The sequence below is a fragment of the Ammospiza caudacuta genome, chromosome 3, assembly GCF_027887145.1.
Source record: "Ammospiza caudacuta isolate bAmmCau1 chromosome 3, bAmmCau1.pri, whole genome shotgun sequence".
NCBI classification, from domain to species: domain Eukaryota; kingdom Metazoa; phylum Chordata; class Aves; order Passeriformes; family Passerellidae; genus Ammospiza; species Ammospiza caudacuta.
Window position 1 is genome coordinate 55,867,903 of NC_080595.1, and position 16,993 is coordinate 55,884,895.

The 16,993-nt window shown below is 39.8% G+C and overlaps 1 protein-coding gene across 2 annotated transcripts in view; it reads left to right on the forward strand.

Annotated features, from left to right (window-relative positions):
* Positions 1–16,993, forward strand: part of AIG1 (androgen induced 1) — a 123,197-nt gene that overhangs the window by 68,057 nt on the left and 38,147 nt on the right. The window lies entirely within an intron of this gene.

A 16,993-nucleotide genomic window follows, 5' to 3' on the forward strand; every position in this document is an offset into this window, starting at 1 on the left:
GCCTGATGGATCTTTTAGATTGTTTATAAGCATGGAAAATTTTTTAAAATAACAAAATTTCAGCTATACCCAAACAACATTTCCCGTCAAAAATTTGTTTTGAAAGACATTTTGTAACCCCAACATGCAATTTTGTGACTACTTTAAGTGTGATGCTTTTTTCAGCCTCAGCTTTGGGGATACCTGAATTACCTTGAGGTTTGATTTTGCTATCATATTATAGAATTAATTGGCAGAATGTTAGTCTTTTTTCAATTTACATAAACAGCTTTTTACGGCATCTTACAGTTGGTAAGATGGTAGTACATGGTAACATGGAAGTACAGAAGTGATAATGTTAAATAAGCCAGTCACAATAACTTGTTTGCCAGATGTGTTGTGGAATTTTGGGTGGAGTTTGTTAAATCCCAAATGGGGGAAAAGAAGGTTGGAGAGTCACTTCAGAAATATTGCCTGAATTTAAGCTGCACTGGGAAGTTGATTTAGCTGCTTTTAAGCTTTTCAGGAGCTAGTGTCAGAAAATCCAGCTATAAAAATGGCTTGGGAAATGGGTAAGTCTTGATACGGGTCTCTAGTTCAGCCATATCACAGTGGGCACAGCAATGCACATGTTTGAAAATAATGGTTTCCATCACTTGCAGAGAAAAGTTCTGGGGTCTGTGCACAGATGGAAGTAAAAAAGCTGTCAGCAGGGCCCTCCCAGCCTGGAGGCAGGCAGTCTGCAAGGTATTGCTGTTGCAGCCTAGCAGGTGAAAGCGTCACGTGTCCTGGGTGACACTCTGGGAACTTGTGTATGTTTTGCATCTCACACTGTTTGCAGTATCTGATTCTCATCCCTCTTGAGGATATGCCCAGAACTGGGGTGCAGCTATGCCATCATATTTTGATGGAGGGGTGGGTAGCAGAATGTGTTCATTAACCAATTTCTTAATTGTCTCTATATTAACCTTTGACTCCATTACCACTCTTGTTTGTTTTTCCTACATGTTAGAGGCAATTTTCCCCACAGGCTTTGCAAACTATCCACTTATTTTGCAAACAAACAGCTTCTCTCTGAAGAGACATTTCTCCCCAGAGTTCTAGTGGTAAAGTCTAAACAAGCAAGTAAAAGCACTTCTAGTAGGTTTAACAAAATAAAAAGGCCTGCTCACTGGGCTAAAACTGTGCCAGGTGTTGCTGTAGTTAAATTAATGGCTGCCTCCCTGACTTTGACATTCCAGATAAAACTAGGAGGATTTTTCCCTGCTTACAGGGGAGATGAGCATGATCTTTAGTTTCTTTCACATTTTCCTAAGGTACTAGAAAGGAAGCTGCATCTATCTTGAACTCTTTCCAAATATGCCTTTCTGTGGATGTCTGCAAATCCCAGCAGATACTGGGATTACATTTTCCAGGATTCCTTCTATATGAGATCAAGTGAAGATGTAGCCTGTGCAGGTCCTGGTCCTTGCTCTAGGGCACCTCAGGTGCAAGCTGGACTCTTCCCAAGCCATGGGCTTCCACCTGAGACCGTTTCTCCTCGCCATTATCCCATGGCTCTGCTTTGTTGAAAACAGCCCATAGAAAGGGATTTTCTGACCTCTGGTACCTCCCTATTCTGTCTTAAAACATAACTGTGCACTTGTACAGCCTCCAAACTGAGACAAGGAGTACTCACAGACTCTCTGCTTCCCTCTTGAAGGAGGAATAGAAATATCAGTGGTTTCTGTCTTGTTTTTCAGCAGCCTCTTTAGAGCAATGTAGACATAGAGGCTAGAGCTGGGATATGCTGTTTTCATACCTTTTCCAGTTTGCTCTCAACCAAAACTTTGCTCATTATTTAAAATGCCACCAGAACACCAAAATTATTATGTTGTTTGCAAACCTCTCCTTGTGTTGTTTTTGGATTGCAGTACGAACAGCAGCATAACAGATGCGTGTTCCTTCTGTGCATTCATGGTTTTTTTCTTTATTTGAAAGTTCCTGTTCTGACCTTGTAAAATATAGGGCCTTTCAGGAAAGAGAAATTAGAGCCTTTAGTTTCCAAAATTCCTTTCACATACAGACATCTGGGTACACACACCCGTACTGATTACATTTTGTTTATGAAGAATTTGATTTTCTTGCAAAATATTTCTTAATGCATTTTAAAGAGAAAATTAAATATAGCATATGGTGTCATACAAATTATTAAACGTCTTCTTTAGCAGAACTTGGTGATTACTCTAAGTATCACTGGTAAATGTAAAATCTGCTTAAATTTGAGAATGTGGGCATCTGGCAGAGAACATTGGCTATTTGAGCCTCAGCTTCCATACAGTGTGAGTCAAATGAAACTTGGCACTAGTTGTACTGTTTAGTCTTAAACATTTTTTATAAGCCTCCTTTCTCTCTGTGAGATCAGATCAGTCAGTGAGATGATATTCTGATTGGCATGGACTGGTGTTGTTCTAGTAGTCTGTGGAAGATAATTTTGGAAACAATATTAAATTATGCTTTGAAAAGAATAAAATAATTAAAAATTCATCAGTTTCTCTCCATAGATTTTAAAAATCCAATACGATTCTTAAGATTAAGGGCAGAAAATAACTATAGAATTAATTTTTCTTTAAGTCCATGGCATTGTTAATTAATTTTTCTCCGCTTTCCCAAATGCAATCTTCTAACAAAATCAAGAGCATATCTAGATGAAAGATGTAGCCAAAGCTTGAATCACAGCACTCCAGTCCTACCAGATTACTGTGAGAAGTAGACTTGACTAGGTCTTTGGGTGGAAGATGGCAATATAAAAGACACCTATAAATTAAAAATTAAGAAACACATAATTCACAGGTGTAGGAGCTGTGGGTAAATTTTTACATTGAGCTTCTGAAGGGTTCAACTTGTCCCAGAGAACAGAGAAACAGTGGAGGTGTTAGGTTTTCTAAAGGTTGTCTTGCATCTTTCCTTATGCCTTTGACATCAATACAAGTTAGGCCATTCCTTTCAATGCAGTGAGGTATTGTCCAGTGGTTTGCTTCTTAAGAAACACATTCACAGACTTTACATATAACTAAATTTTCTAAGCAAAATTTTAAAATGTTTTTCTGGAGTTGAACTGAATTGTTGTTTGATATTTACCTACCTTTCCTCATCATATGTCATCTTATGTGCTGTCAAGATGCAGTGTGAATTTCTTCACAGCAGTAAACAAAATTGCAGAAACTTGGTCACATTTTCTGGGCTTAAAAAATTAAGCACTGCAGTCTAAATTACCACATATACCAAAAGTGGTGAATTGCTTCTAACGAAGTGTCTTGAACATGGCGTGTGCCAAGAAAACAACAAGTTTTCAGAAATATGGCAGAACTGAAGGGACAGGCAATGCATGTTCATGGCTGAAATTGGATGCAGGTAGTGAGCACACACGCTGTGCATGCCTCTGGGTCAGGTGCCAAACAGAACAGGTCAGAGCTCTGGGTCTGTGTACTTATACTCCTCTGCTGGCATATACCTTATTTCCTGATCCCATTACCTGCTGTCTCCCTGCTTAATCACTAACTCTATCCCCTCATTCACTTGGCCTCAGTGAAGTTTTATAGTTGTTAAACACATGGAATACCTTATGGAGAGAGGCTGCTGAGGAGAGCAATAACTTTTTTGTTGCTGTTGAAACTATTACTTCTATTTGGACTGCACTTACTCCTTAAGAATAATTGCTGGCTTTATCTGAAAATAAATATATATAAGTGAGCTATAATTTTTTAAGTATTCAAGTACATTCTTAGAACTTCGTTCCCTGATCCATCAGAAGACCATGAAGCTTATTAGGAATCTGGAGCATGTCTTATGAAGTAGGCTGAGGGAACTGGGCCTGTTTATCTTGGAGAAAAGATAATTGAGAGGGGATCTTATCAATATACACAAGTATCTTAAGGGTGGATGTCAAGATGATGGGACCAGCCAGTGCTGTCCAGGAACAAAACAAGGGGGAGCAGACACAAACTGAAATACAGGAAATTCCATCTGATTGTGAGGAGAAGCTCCTTCACTTTGGGGGTTACAGGGTTACTTTGAAGGTAACAGAGCACTTGGACACATTGCCCAGAGAAGTTGAGAAGTCTTTCCCTGGAGCTGTTCAAAACCAGCCTGGATGTGATCCTCTGCAGCCTGCTGTACATGAACCTGCTTTAGCAGAGGTGTCTCACTGCATGATCTCCAGAGGTCCCTCCCAACCCCAACTATTCTGTGATTCTGTGACTTAATTGGGTTAGCATTTTCAGAAATGTGTCCCTTCCTCTTTTTTAATTGTTCTGTCCCTGAACCCAGTGGGCTTTGTCCTGAGCTGAAGTACCATGAGGCCTAGGTGGATCTTCCAGCCTCTGTTAACTTTCTGGTCTCTGATTGGTCTGTAGTGGAGTTGTAAAACTGAGCCAGAAAAGGACACAAGGGTAAAAAAAAAGGCAATGTCTGCTCAGAATCTTATTATATCCCTTTTTATCTATAGTTTTGACTACTTTTGAAAGGTGATCAAAAAGCTATTCTTATACCAGAAACCAGCATATGCTGTGAGGCACAAACTGTTTTTCTCTAGTCTTACCCTAGAAGATTTGCATTTCTCCTTCCTGACCAGCACTGACAGAGCTGTGCATGGTGCACCGCCATACCTGACCAGTGCCTGGGTTTCTCTGAAGCTTGGCTGGTTGCACTCTGGCCATGCTACAGAGCTCCAGTCACAGGCAGGCACCAATGCACAAGATACATGAGAAAAGCAGGACAAATGTCAGACTCGTCCCCATACAAGCCACCAATTGTTGGCATCAGTGCTTGGCACCAATCTGACAGTCACCACCAGCTTATCATCTTACTATAAAACCTTCATACCTTCTCTCTGTGAGTCCTCATGGGCAGCTTCTTGCAGCACTGATCCTTTCCTGGCCCTTGCAAAACCACCCACCAGCTCCTCACAGCACAGCCAACAAACCCCAATTCTCCTCACAACCAGCTAACCCAGTCTTTTATAGCACCCATCCTTATTGGACACAGCTGTGGCCTATTAAAAGCAAGGCTGTTCCTACTCTTTGGTAATCAGTACAGCTGCAACTTCTCAGGGCTGAGATTGCCTTCACCGCTGTCTCTATTCTCCTACAATCGATCCTCCCACAACCAAACACTGGGTTGTGGCTTCTTCTGCTGGTTGTGTCACTTCTGCTTCACTTCTGATAAATTAGAAAAAAAAAAAACTGATACATGAGCAGTTGTCTGGAGGAAAAGAAAAGGAAAAAGAGTGAGGGAGAAGAGCATAGGTATGACACAGGCAAGGGGAACGAGGAAGAGAGAGCTGTGACATGGCAGGGAAAGGACAGCCAAGGCTCAGGGTATGGCAGGGAAGAGCTGTGCAGAGGACATGTCCAGCCCAGTGGATGGAGATAAGGACAGTGGTGATAGAGAGGAGCCATTGGCCTAAGAGCATGGCAGGAAGGCCCTAAAATCAAATGGGAGGATGCCACATAAAGGACTTCTGGGCTAAACTGATATAGACAAGGTGTTGGTTTGGAGGAGGGGAAACCAGTGTTTATGTTTGTTTGATGTGATATCCCTGTAGCTGAATAGTAGCTTATGAATGTGCCAAAGAAACAAAGCTGGAGAAGTTCTCAGTGCAAATAGTAAATACAGTCAAGAATAACTCTTTTAAAAATTGAACTTGGTAGATGTTATCAGTTTATGCCTCAATTTATTGCCTCATGATTCGATGAGACATTTTGGATGCTACTGCCAATAGCAAAGTGTAGCTGAAACAAAAATTAAATCCTTCTGGCCTTCTACTAGCTTTTTGGTATGGCTTTTCCTGAAGGACTGGTGTTCTTTGCTGTGAGCATGCCAGAAGTAGCAGAGGTCAATCAGGGACTAGAACCATTAGCTGGGCTTGATTGTAAATGCTGTCCAAAAAAAGTTCCTGCTTAAATAAGTGGTATTCTCTTCTCTATAAAAAGCCTACTAATATCTCCTGTATATAGTCTTTACCTCAAGAAAAGCACCAAAAATGGAAAAGCAGGAGAAGGGAAGGGAAGGGCTTGCCATTTATATTAGTGTTGTGTAGTAGGGGTAGTGACAGAAATTTCCTCAAATAAACATTCAGATATACAACATCATTTTTTCAGATTTTGTCTTCTTGCTCTATCTCTGTATTCCTTGTGACCCTCTTCATCCTTTGCATTCTTTTGACCAATTTAGGGGTTTTGTACTTTGCCTTGCAGACAGAAAAAATATTTTTCTGGCACCAATAAAAATAGTATAAGAGATACGGAATCTCTGGCATACTAACCTCAAGATACATAGTATTTTAATCCAAAATTGTATGAAGAAGGACTCTTCAAGAAGGAAGATGCTTTTTTATTTTACTTCTTGGTTCAAATAACAGCACCTGTCTGTAGGGTTTCCCCCCTCCTTCCCCCACAGATTATTACTGTGGGCATTTTATGTTGGACATAACAGTAGAATTACAAACAGGTGGTTACCATGACATTGTTGTAGATGTGTGCTGAGCCCTATGGTTGTGTTCATGTAGCTTCTCTTTATTTAGTAATTTATAAGCTGGATGTTTGCTTGCTTAAATAGTGGAATTCAGTTTTGGTGATCATCACTTCTACTAATTGCCTGGCTTCAACAGAGATCAAATAATTATGTTCCTGAAGCAAGTCTTTGTTTAGTCTTCATTTATGCCTCCACTATAGAGGAGGATGGAGGGCAGCCTCTTTTAAGTGTTTTCCTGCTCACCTGCCAGTGGAATGGATGTGTCTTTGACATGGGCAGTTTGCTGTCACAGTTTGGTTCTTCCTTGGAGAACATGCTGCACTGAAAGGAAACTTCCCCCTTCATTATCCAGCCCTTTCTCCTGGCACTAATGATTTTTAATTTTTTTTTTTTTAAACTGTGGGGAAAAACATTTTCACAGCTCTGAAAAGGGTTCATTCAGCCTTTCTGTAATAGTTCAAGTGGTTGGTTTTCTTCTGGCTTCTGAAATACATTACAAATCACAATCTGGAAAAAGTTCTAATATGGTTCCAAGTCTTGCTGCTGAATTTGGATATGTTGCTGGGACTTACTTTGTAGCTCATCCTTAACAACTGACAAAATATTTACTCGGCACAGTGCAGAGAAGGCAAACTTTCTCCAAAATATTATACAGAGTTGGAGTCAGAACACAGACAATGAGGCAAAAAATTGGACCTGCCCACCAAGCCATTAGTTGAATAATTTTCCAGAATGTCATGAGAAAGAGCTTCATGAAATTACTTGCTGCATAGCTGCTTCTTGTGATATGGGAGTGGAGAGGGCAGCCAGGTCCCCAGTAGTGAGGACAGCATATTGTAGATACTGAAGTCTTAAGTGTATATTTGCATAGGCAGTTCCAGCAAGGAATGTTCTTTACTGTTTATTAAATGTTTACTTCATAAAAAGGTGGTTTCCCTAAACTGATCTTCTGCATTTAAACTGAACAAAAAAATCTTTAACCCAAGCTGGATCAGTGTTGTTTCTGTTTTGGTATTTTTAGAGTGTTAGTTTTCCCCTGGGGTAAGGATTATTAAACTATTAGAACCAGACTGGAGTTTTGTGGTGTGGTGTGCTGTTCATCTCCTAGTCTAGAAAATGTGCGATTTCTTTCAGGGGTTTCACCCTGCTTTTTTGAGAAACCATGGAGGGAGAAAAACTGTAGTAAATTAACTTAAGTACAAAAAAGCCCAGAGTGACGAAACTCTAATAATAGGTTTATGATTTTATGCTGTCTTCATGTGATCCTTTGCAAAAGAGCCCCCTCAGTTATATTCCATTTTCTTTTTGACAGTGGTACGTGGTTGTTTTAGTCCAAATAACACAGGATATGTCCCAAAATAAGATCAGATCCCACTGTGTGCTTAAATGCAGTACACTCTGGTCAATATTTCTGGCAGATTCCTTATTCTCAGTGTATTTCCCCCCCAATAAAATATATCAGACATGATGAGGCATAATAATTCACCCCTTCTGAAACTAAGGAGAACCGTTTTCATAAAGCAAAATATTTTTGACAGTCTTAAACTACAATAAACTTCTCTTACAACCACATTTATATCCATTGATGTCATGTTACTGTTTTCCCATCTTGTTAAAATAATAAATATGCTGTCCCAACTCTCTAAGAAACAACATGGCACAGCTACTATTGCTGTAGAGATTTGGAGGGAGGGGATAAGAGTGGGGATTTTTCTTTATTTTATTTATGTAATAGTTTATACATTTGTCTTTAAAAGTAACAATCACATGGATTGGTATATTGGCTGACTTGTCTGCAAAATTATCTGTTATCATCTTTTTTGAGCCCTAAGAAAGCAAATTCTTTGTGGGGTCCTCAACCGTCCATCAAAGGTGTTTGTAAGACTAGGAATAACCCACCGCTTCCATAGGCAGTGGAAAAGCAAAGAACAATTCCATACACTTGTTTTAAAAAACAGTGAAAAGTGCTGACTTTTCATTCACCCTGAGGCTTGAAAAACAGACATGGATGTCCTGCAGCTGACTTTCTCTTGGAACTCAAAACATTAAAATCCATTGTTTAGTGGTTTTCAGTCACTTGCTTTTTTTGAGATGTTGTGTAACCTAAAGAAAATAGGGCTTTTCAGGGTTGTTTAAAAGTTCTATTTATGGTACAGAAAACATGACAGTCCAAGTTAATTACTATTTCAGTTGCTGACAAACTGGAAGCATGAACAAAAAAGGAAGATAAAGTAACCCTTAGAAAGATTTTGTCAGTTACTCCTCCAGGGATACAGCTGAATTGTTATTATTTTTATATAAAACAAATGAGAAAAACTCTGTGCTGTATTTGAATATAATATTTCATTGGTAAATAAGAACAACATACCCACAAATCAACCAACATTTCCTCAAAAACCCAGTTGAGATGAAATAATGAAATAACTATCTAAATTGCTATTATCCCAGAAACCAAACTATCCATACTCAGGAAGCATGGAATCAGTTAATTTTCAAACAACTGAACCATTCATGTTACATTGACCACATTATTACTACTTTTGTTTTAGCATAGTGTTTTATCAAGGGTTGAGATTTTCAGAAAATTGCATTAAAAGGTTTGCCCACACCTTTTTTTCTCAATATGAATAGATGTCAGGCCAAGCCTCTGCCAGCTTTTTAAAAATACAGGTTTTTAAGGGAAAACACAGGAAATTTTTATGGGGGGGAGGGGGGTGGAGCACATTTAGTCATTTGCTCCCTCAGTTTTTATCCAGGTTTCAAAAATATTTTCTGATGTGATGGAGAAATGCCGGTCAATTGTAGAAATAAGGTATTTTATTCCCATCGTGCATGAAAACAAAACCACACCAAGAAACCAATCAAAACACAACAATAACAAAAACCTTTGTCTAACTCTCAGTTTCTCCTGATAATTGATTAAATTAACTGATAAAATTGCCACATTTCAAGTTGTTCCTCAAATCAACTGCTTTAGAAGATTTTGAAAATGTGTAAGAATCTGAAAAAAAAAAGTACATAGAGTTCTACAAAGAGAGATCATAATATTGCCGTTCTGTATCTTCTGAAAAAGAAAATAGAACTTAACATACCTATACTGTACATTTAAAGCATTGCCTTTATAATGTCCTATACCTAGTGCTTGTTAAGGACTTGATTGCCTCCCTGAGCCTCGAGCAATTCACCAAGCTGCAAGAGTTTCAAGTTAGTCAGTGCAGGGCCGTGGGGCAGCCAGAAGGGGACTGGAGCTCACTGATGCTGCTCTGCTGTGTCATGTATTTGGAGACGAGTTGTGTGGGACAGGAATGTGAAGAAGAGTGTAAAATGAATGCTCTCCTTTGCCTTTTCTCATAAGTTTTAGCAAAATGCTACTGTTAGTATTGTGGTTTTTATAGCTCCTTTATTTCATTTGTTCTTTCCCTAGTGCCCCAAGCTAAAGCTTGTTGAGAAAAAAGAGAGTGTAAATGGCATTCTCCAGTTTGATCTCACATTTTTACCTGTAGTGGCCAAATAGTGGGAGGATCTGAACATGGACAAGGCTGCTGAAGCATTTCTTCTGCAGCAAGAAAATCACTTGCAACAGAATATAATGAAGTCCTTTTCTTGTTCTACAGCCACCATTTTCCAGCCCCTTCCATCATCTGCGTCTGAGACTGATTTAGAAGAAATGTGATAGCTAACATATGTGAAAGATGGCTCTTTATGAAACTCTGGATGCTGTGGCAGTGTTGGTTTAGGTTGCCCAGTGTTGCTTCCTTTCTATACCAAAGTGGATGTGGTTATACGTCTAAAAGTATTTTTGTCACTGTAGCCTATTTTGGTCAAGGAATTTTCTGCCAACATAAACCGCCTGTGCAGAGTTGGGGTTACTTGGAGTGTCTGTGTAGATACATCTCATAACCTGCATTATATTTTGGGAGACTGACACCAGTGACTTTAGGTAGGACCACGTAGTGCAAAAGGTGAAGGGTTTGTATGTTTGCAAGCCAGCACTTGCTCTGGGTTTATGCTGACAAGAGCATGGGTGTGATGAAGAGCTGGGCCCTTACTGTCACCTTGAAATTCAGTACAGCAGTTTTGCTCTCCCCTTCAGTATGGTTTCTTCACCCTGACATGGACAGCCTTGGAACATGTGTTTCCTCCTGTTGAGAGAAGGGCAGTGTTTCATTTCCGTACTTCTCTTTTCTGCTCCAGCATAGGTCTTGCTCTCCTTTTACATTCCTGCTTTGTAATGAGGGTAATGGTACAGTTGTTGTATTTATCAGTGAAAAGCTATTATCTGAAATAAGCTGCTACCCATACTCCAAGACAGAAATTGTTACCTAATACCCATTTCTAGTGCTGGATGTGCTTAAAGACCACTTTGTCCTCCTTAAGGAGTGAATGCTGTACTTTGGCTGTGGAAGTCAGACTGTTTCTCATATACATACCTTAATTGAGAATATATTTGACAATGGTATTATTGTATGTCAGTTGCTGTAGGAATCTAATAAATTCTGCTTAAAGACTCAGACATAGGTATAATTGTCTGTAATGAAATCATATATCTATTGATTAACAAGTACAGCTCTTTAACTGAGTTTTGTACTTCGGATGTTAAGAACTTCTAGATGTTTTCATATTTTTTTATTTTGATTTTACTAAGACACACTATGAATGTATCTATTGCAATTAGAAGTTTTTGGAATCTCTACTTGAAAAGCAGTACAGAACATAATCTTATCCAAAAAGCAGCAGTAAACAGTGAAGTCAGAAATAACTGCTATTTGGCCTGAGAAACTGGCATGTTGTGCTTTACTTCAGTTATGTCCATCCCTCAGTTGCATTTTTCAGAATTTTTAAAAGTGGTAGAAATCTGGGGCAATTTTCTCTATTTATATTTATTCTGTCACAGTATCTGTCACCAGGTCTGTGCATATAGGTAAAGTTTGGTGGGATAATATTCCTGCAAGACACTACATTCTCTTTTTACCATAGTCTTAACTGGCTGATTGTGTCTTTCCAGTAAAAAATCAGAAATCATCAGAAGTCATCTGATGATCATAGGCTTTTTCTGACTTTTCTTCCCTCCTCCATCTGGAATCTATACATGAACATCATTTAACTATCATGTTAGTTTACAGGAGCTAAATTTGACATGACATGTAGCACTGTCATCCTTAACTTCATATCATCATCTGTTGTTCTGGTTAGCATCAAGCTTCTTAGTAGTCTTTGTCTGCCCTAATCTTTTAATGATGAGTTATTTTACACATATTAATGGGCAGTAATTTTGTGGTATAGATGAGGCTGTCCTCAGCTGACGTTTTTTAAATTTCAATGTATAATTTAAGGGAAAAGAATCCCATCTTCCCCAGGTGCCTTTAACCTTTGCAAACAGTATTATGCTTTCTACTTACTTTGGAAGCTGTCTTATTTCTGTTCTGTATGGCTTATCCAACATGTCTGCTTCTTGGTTTTACTAAAGAAAATCCCATAAATCCCTCCCTGACTATCCTGTAGCATTGCCTTAAGTACTCTTTGGCAGTTGGTTATGTTCATGTCAGCCCCTTAGTCCCCATGCTTCCTTCATAATTAGATATTTTTTAGGATATTCTCTAATACGGTTGGCGCAGGTAGCACATCACATCAGTTACATCTTTAGCAGTAATCCTGTATATAGCTGTGAGGTTTGCTTCCAAACTTCAGAAGACTTCTTTCCCACCTCCTTGGTTTGGTTTGCTTTGGTTTGGTTTGACCTTGAAACACAACTAAGATCCATCATAGGTAGCTAAGTATCATAAAATGGAGTGACAAGCCCCTGAAGTTAACACAGTTGTGAAAAAATGCTAGATAGGGTGTGGAAGATTCTTCATCCAGTCCTGATAATAGTAAGCATGCTACAAAAATATCTTCAGAGGATAAGGGTGGAAATGTGTTGGACAAGCTGGTGAAAAATCCCACTGACCCTGATGGCTGGCTGCAAGGCTGCCTCTGGTGGCTAATACCCATTTGAAAGCCCTGGTTCCTCTTCAGATGTGCAGAACATAGACATTGTATGATGTCCTGAACTGAGGTACTCAGCTAAGGTACCGAGGGATGGGTAAAGTAAACACATCATTTTCATCCTGCTCAAGAAACTCAGAGACAGGTGGCATCATCAGGATCATATATAAATCTTCTTCCACAACAGGAAACTGGCAAAGAGAGACAAAGGTGACTGCTGTGAAGTAGGCTTTCTTGGTAGATTGGCTCTGTGATGTTTGTTTAACTTCTGCTGCCTGTGAGTTAGAATATAGATATGATACTAAATGCCTCTTTTCAAAGTTAGCAACCTATGGTGTGAATGCTTGTCTTAAAAACTTCACAATGATACATGGAAGACAGGGAACTGACCCTTCCTGCTCATACTTTGTTTTGCAGAAAGTTTCCCTCAAATGTATATGCAACTTTGCAGTTCCTTGGAGACGGGAGAAAAAATACTCACATGGTATACTGAGCTAAGGTCATATAAGAAAAACCTTTTTTGCTGTGAAGGTTACTGAACACTAGATCAGGTTGCCCAGAGAGGCTCCATCTGTACTGATAATCAAAATTCAACGGGATGCTGCCCTGTACAATTTGTTCTGGTAAAACCTTGTCTGAACAGGAAGCTTGGAGTAGGGAATCTCCAGAGGTCCCTTCACACCTCAGCTTTGGAAAAGTCTATCCTATGCTTAGCAACTTAGGAAATGCATCTTTCAGACATAGAACAAAGCAGCAGCTATCATCAGTCCTGATTCAGATGGGCCTTGCTTGACTGCATATGGCCTAAAATGCTGCCATTTTGCTTTTACTATTTTCCAGCATGAGAAGTAGATCATTGCAAGCCATCACTGCAAGCCCAGGAAACAAGAAGCCGAAGTGTGCCTTTGCTGACCTGTTTATTTGAGCGGAGGTTCTGCAGCATAGTGAGATAGTTGCAAAGGTACCTCTGACAGAGGTGTCAGGATAAGTCCATTACAAGCACATGGGAAAATTCCTGATAACATGCAAGTGGGAAGTGCAAAAGGTTTAGCAGATGCAATAGCAGCATGTTTTGCTGGGCCTGTGTGCCCTTGGAAAACTGTAAAATACTTCTCCATTGATTCTGCCTCTCTTGTAGGCAGCTGATTAAATGTCACTATTCTTCAAGCACAACAAGCAGAACCATCTCTGTAGTGGCTGCTCTGGGGAGATTTACAGCCTTTGGAGTCTCAGCAACACAGATAGGGAAAGGTTGTCTTCATGTCTACTCTTCTATGTCTGCTGACAGGGAATTGTTTCTCACTGGCTACATAGGAGAGATTTATAGCCTTTACTCTTCAAGAGTGTATGATGTACTGTCTACCCCACATTGCCAATGTTCAGCAGGTGTTTGGAGTTGCATTTTGAGTGACTGATCACATTTCAGCAGGAGGAGAGTGACATTGCTTTTAGAAGTTGCAAGTATTTAATTTCATAGGTTTTCCCCTGCTTTAGCTGGAGGGTGAGAAGAAAGCATTTGAAACAGCTCACAGCTAAATAATTTGCTGAGGTTGATAGTGTGTGTGAAATTGCTGTGGATTACAATTTAATTTTGTGATGCACTTGAAAAGGAATCTGTCTTTCTTTGAGTATTGTACTTTTTAGAAACCTTTTCAGTTATTGGAAGGGATTTGGTCATGGGTTTTGGACAAAAGGGAAGGAAAATAATGGAGGCCAAAGACAAGTGTGATTTTTCCACAAGTATTTTTTCATAAATGTGTTTAAAGGACAATGCCAGAAAGGGATGAGGAGAAAAGTATGCACTGAAGGGATGTAGGAATTAGAAGGGAATCCTGTCTTTGTGTCAAGGATTTACTCAGTGAAATCCTGGTTACTGAAAAAACACCAACCCTTTCAAACCTTCGACCTGCAAAGGTAGGTAGACACTTCGTTAGCACTTCAGTAAGAGTCAGACTTGAAGACTGTATTAAAATAATCAAAAATTTTTTGTATTTTTACTTTTTCCTCACCAGCCTGTTCTTTCTACTGAAAAGAACAGTACTCTTAGATTAAGGATGTTGTTTCAGTGCAATCATTAGCGCTTGGGAGAGCTGCAGGGGGACATGATGAATAACCATATGGCTAGATTGTAGCCTAAAAAAAATAAAACCTGGAAAGCCCCTGGCCCTGAGTTAGAAATTGCTAAATTCTAATCCAGTACAGGTAAAACCACAATACCTAAATGCAAATAAAAAAAATACAGGGCAGGTAGAAATAGGCAGTGGGTTGATGAAGCTGTGACAAGGCTTCTAATGAAACAAAAGAAGTGGCATGGGTCATTGTGAAAACAATAGATAAATATGGCTGGAGCAAGAAAGCATTGCTTTTTGTTCCAAATGTCTGGGACATTTGGAGTCCCAGACAGAGTGAGAGTCTGGATCTTGATGAGAATGTGAACAAGATTGATTAATAGAGAAAAGCCTTTCTTGAAATGAAAAATACCTGCTTCCCTAAAATTGCTGCACCAACTAGTGGCGCCAAGGACATGGTATAGTGCTGAGCAGGGGCAACAGGACCTGCTTTCTGCACATGCCCCTGTGTCCTCAGGGAGCAAAAAGAACTTCCAGTCCCTTGCAGGGCTGAGTGAGAAGGTGTAATACAATTTGGGGGGGTGATGTTTCCCCCAAAGCATAAGTCTCATCTTGAGCTACAGATAAACTACTCCTGGCTGCAGATACAGAGGCTGGATTCCCATTCTTCATAGTCACCTTAAGAGCAACTCAGGCCAACTTGAGTTCAGGCGTGAAGAGGAGGAGACTGTGTTGTGCTCTGTCTCAAATCCATCCTCTCAGGAGGCAGGTGTGTTGATGTCTTGTTCAACAAAAACAGCTTGGGGAAATAAGATTTCTGACAGCCCATGGAAGTTGTTCCAGACCTCGACTGAATCAAGCCAGGTAATCAAGCTAATAGGGAGGCATCAGAAAGATTAATCACTGTTATTTATATTGTGTGACAGCTGAAGTCCTCCACCCTTTGTGCTTGGCACTGTACAAAGCACATACTAGAGGATGATCCTTGCCCTGAATTCTTGCTGTCTAATGAGAGTGTGGACTGCTACAACTTGTAGAAGGGGGAGCAGGGCTGAATTTTACTAGCTGAGATCAGTAATGTTGGTTCACTTCTGGAATACTTGACATGTCCACAGAAGGTTATGGTAATTGCCTCCATGGCCAAGCTGTTGCATATGGTCTTTTGACAAGCATGGCACAAGAACTTTTATTCACACTTTAGCTTATTAGAGCCAGAATTCTTGGCGCGATCTTCTTGTCCTCTTGTATGTTCCCACAGAATCTGATTATTCTGCTTGTTTGGGTGACTTAATTTCTCTTTCTTTTTCACTCTGAAAGACTGATCAAAATTCTAGTACTTAAGTGAAGTATCTGGGATTTATGGTGATTGTGACCTGGTACTTGATAAAGACAGTGATGTTATAAATAATGAATGACGAGATTGCAGATTAATACCACTGAGATGACCACAGTGCAACCAAATGTTCTTCTTACCATACATATGGAGCCACAAATCTGTATTTGGATTTTCATAAATGCTCTTCCTAAAAAAAAAATTCTAATAAAAACAAAGCATCCCAAACATGACTTGCTGGTATTTGTAAGCTATTTTTTTCCTTACTTGTTTTCAATTATGCTGAAAAAGGCTCAAATGATCAGTGATCTCCTACAGCTTTTAAAACCAGAAATTAATTAGCTGTCTGGTTTGGGGACAGCTGATTCACATTCATATATATTCTGATTCAGATTCAGGATGTTTCTTCCTTGCTACTCTGATCACGCACACCTCCAAAGCTGCTAATAGTATTTAATGTAGCTGTTTCCTGTAGGGTGTCATGTCAACAGTTTTCTATTCTGCATTTTTTACAAGGACAGGTTCCTTGTGTATCTCCATTTTTCCATCCTGCTGTCGGCTCTTGCAGTGTCATTTCCTTCTGTTCTTGTTTCTTCCTTCCCACACACCTCCCTTCTCCCAGGTTCACAGCATGATTACAGCCTAGAGCCAGACCCAGAACTCGGTGGAGCAGTTTGCAGCCATGGGGAGTTGCAGTGACCATGATTGAGACTGACAGAGACAATAAAGCTTTCCACTTTTGTGAAGCATCTTCATGGCTACCATGAGAAGCTCTGTGACATACAGCAACAGCCCTAAAGGAGGCTAAAGACATAGACACAACATCAAAAGTGCTTCCTGCAGCATATTCAGATGCCAGACAGTACTTTTTCCTAGCCAGTCCAGGAAACTTAATGGGCAGTTCTAACCTTGCTCACAATTCCTTTTCTGTTTCCACTGTTTACACAATTCAAATTTAAATAGGCACATAGCACAACTTGTAATAACTTGTTAACAACAGAATTCCTCTTGCAATTCATTTTTTCCATCCCACCACAAGCTGCCCCGTGCCTGTGCAAACACCTGTGTGCTGCTCTGTGTCCCCTGTGCACACAGGCACAGCCTCTGCCTTGCA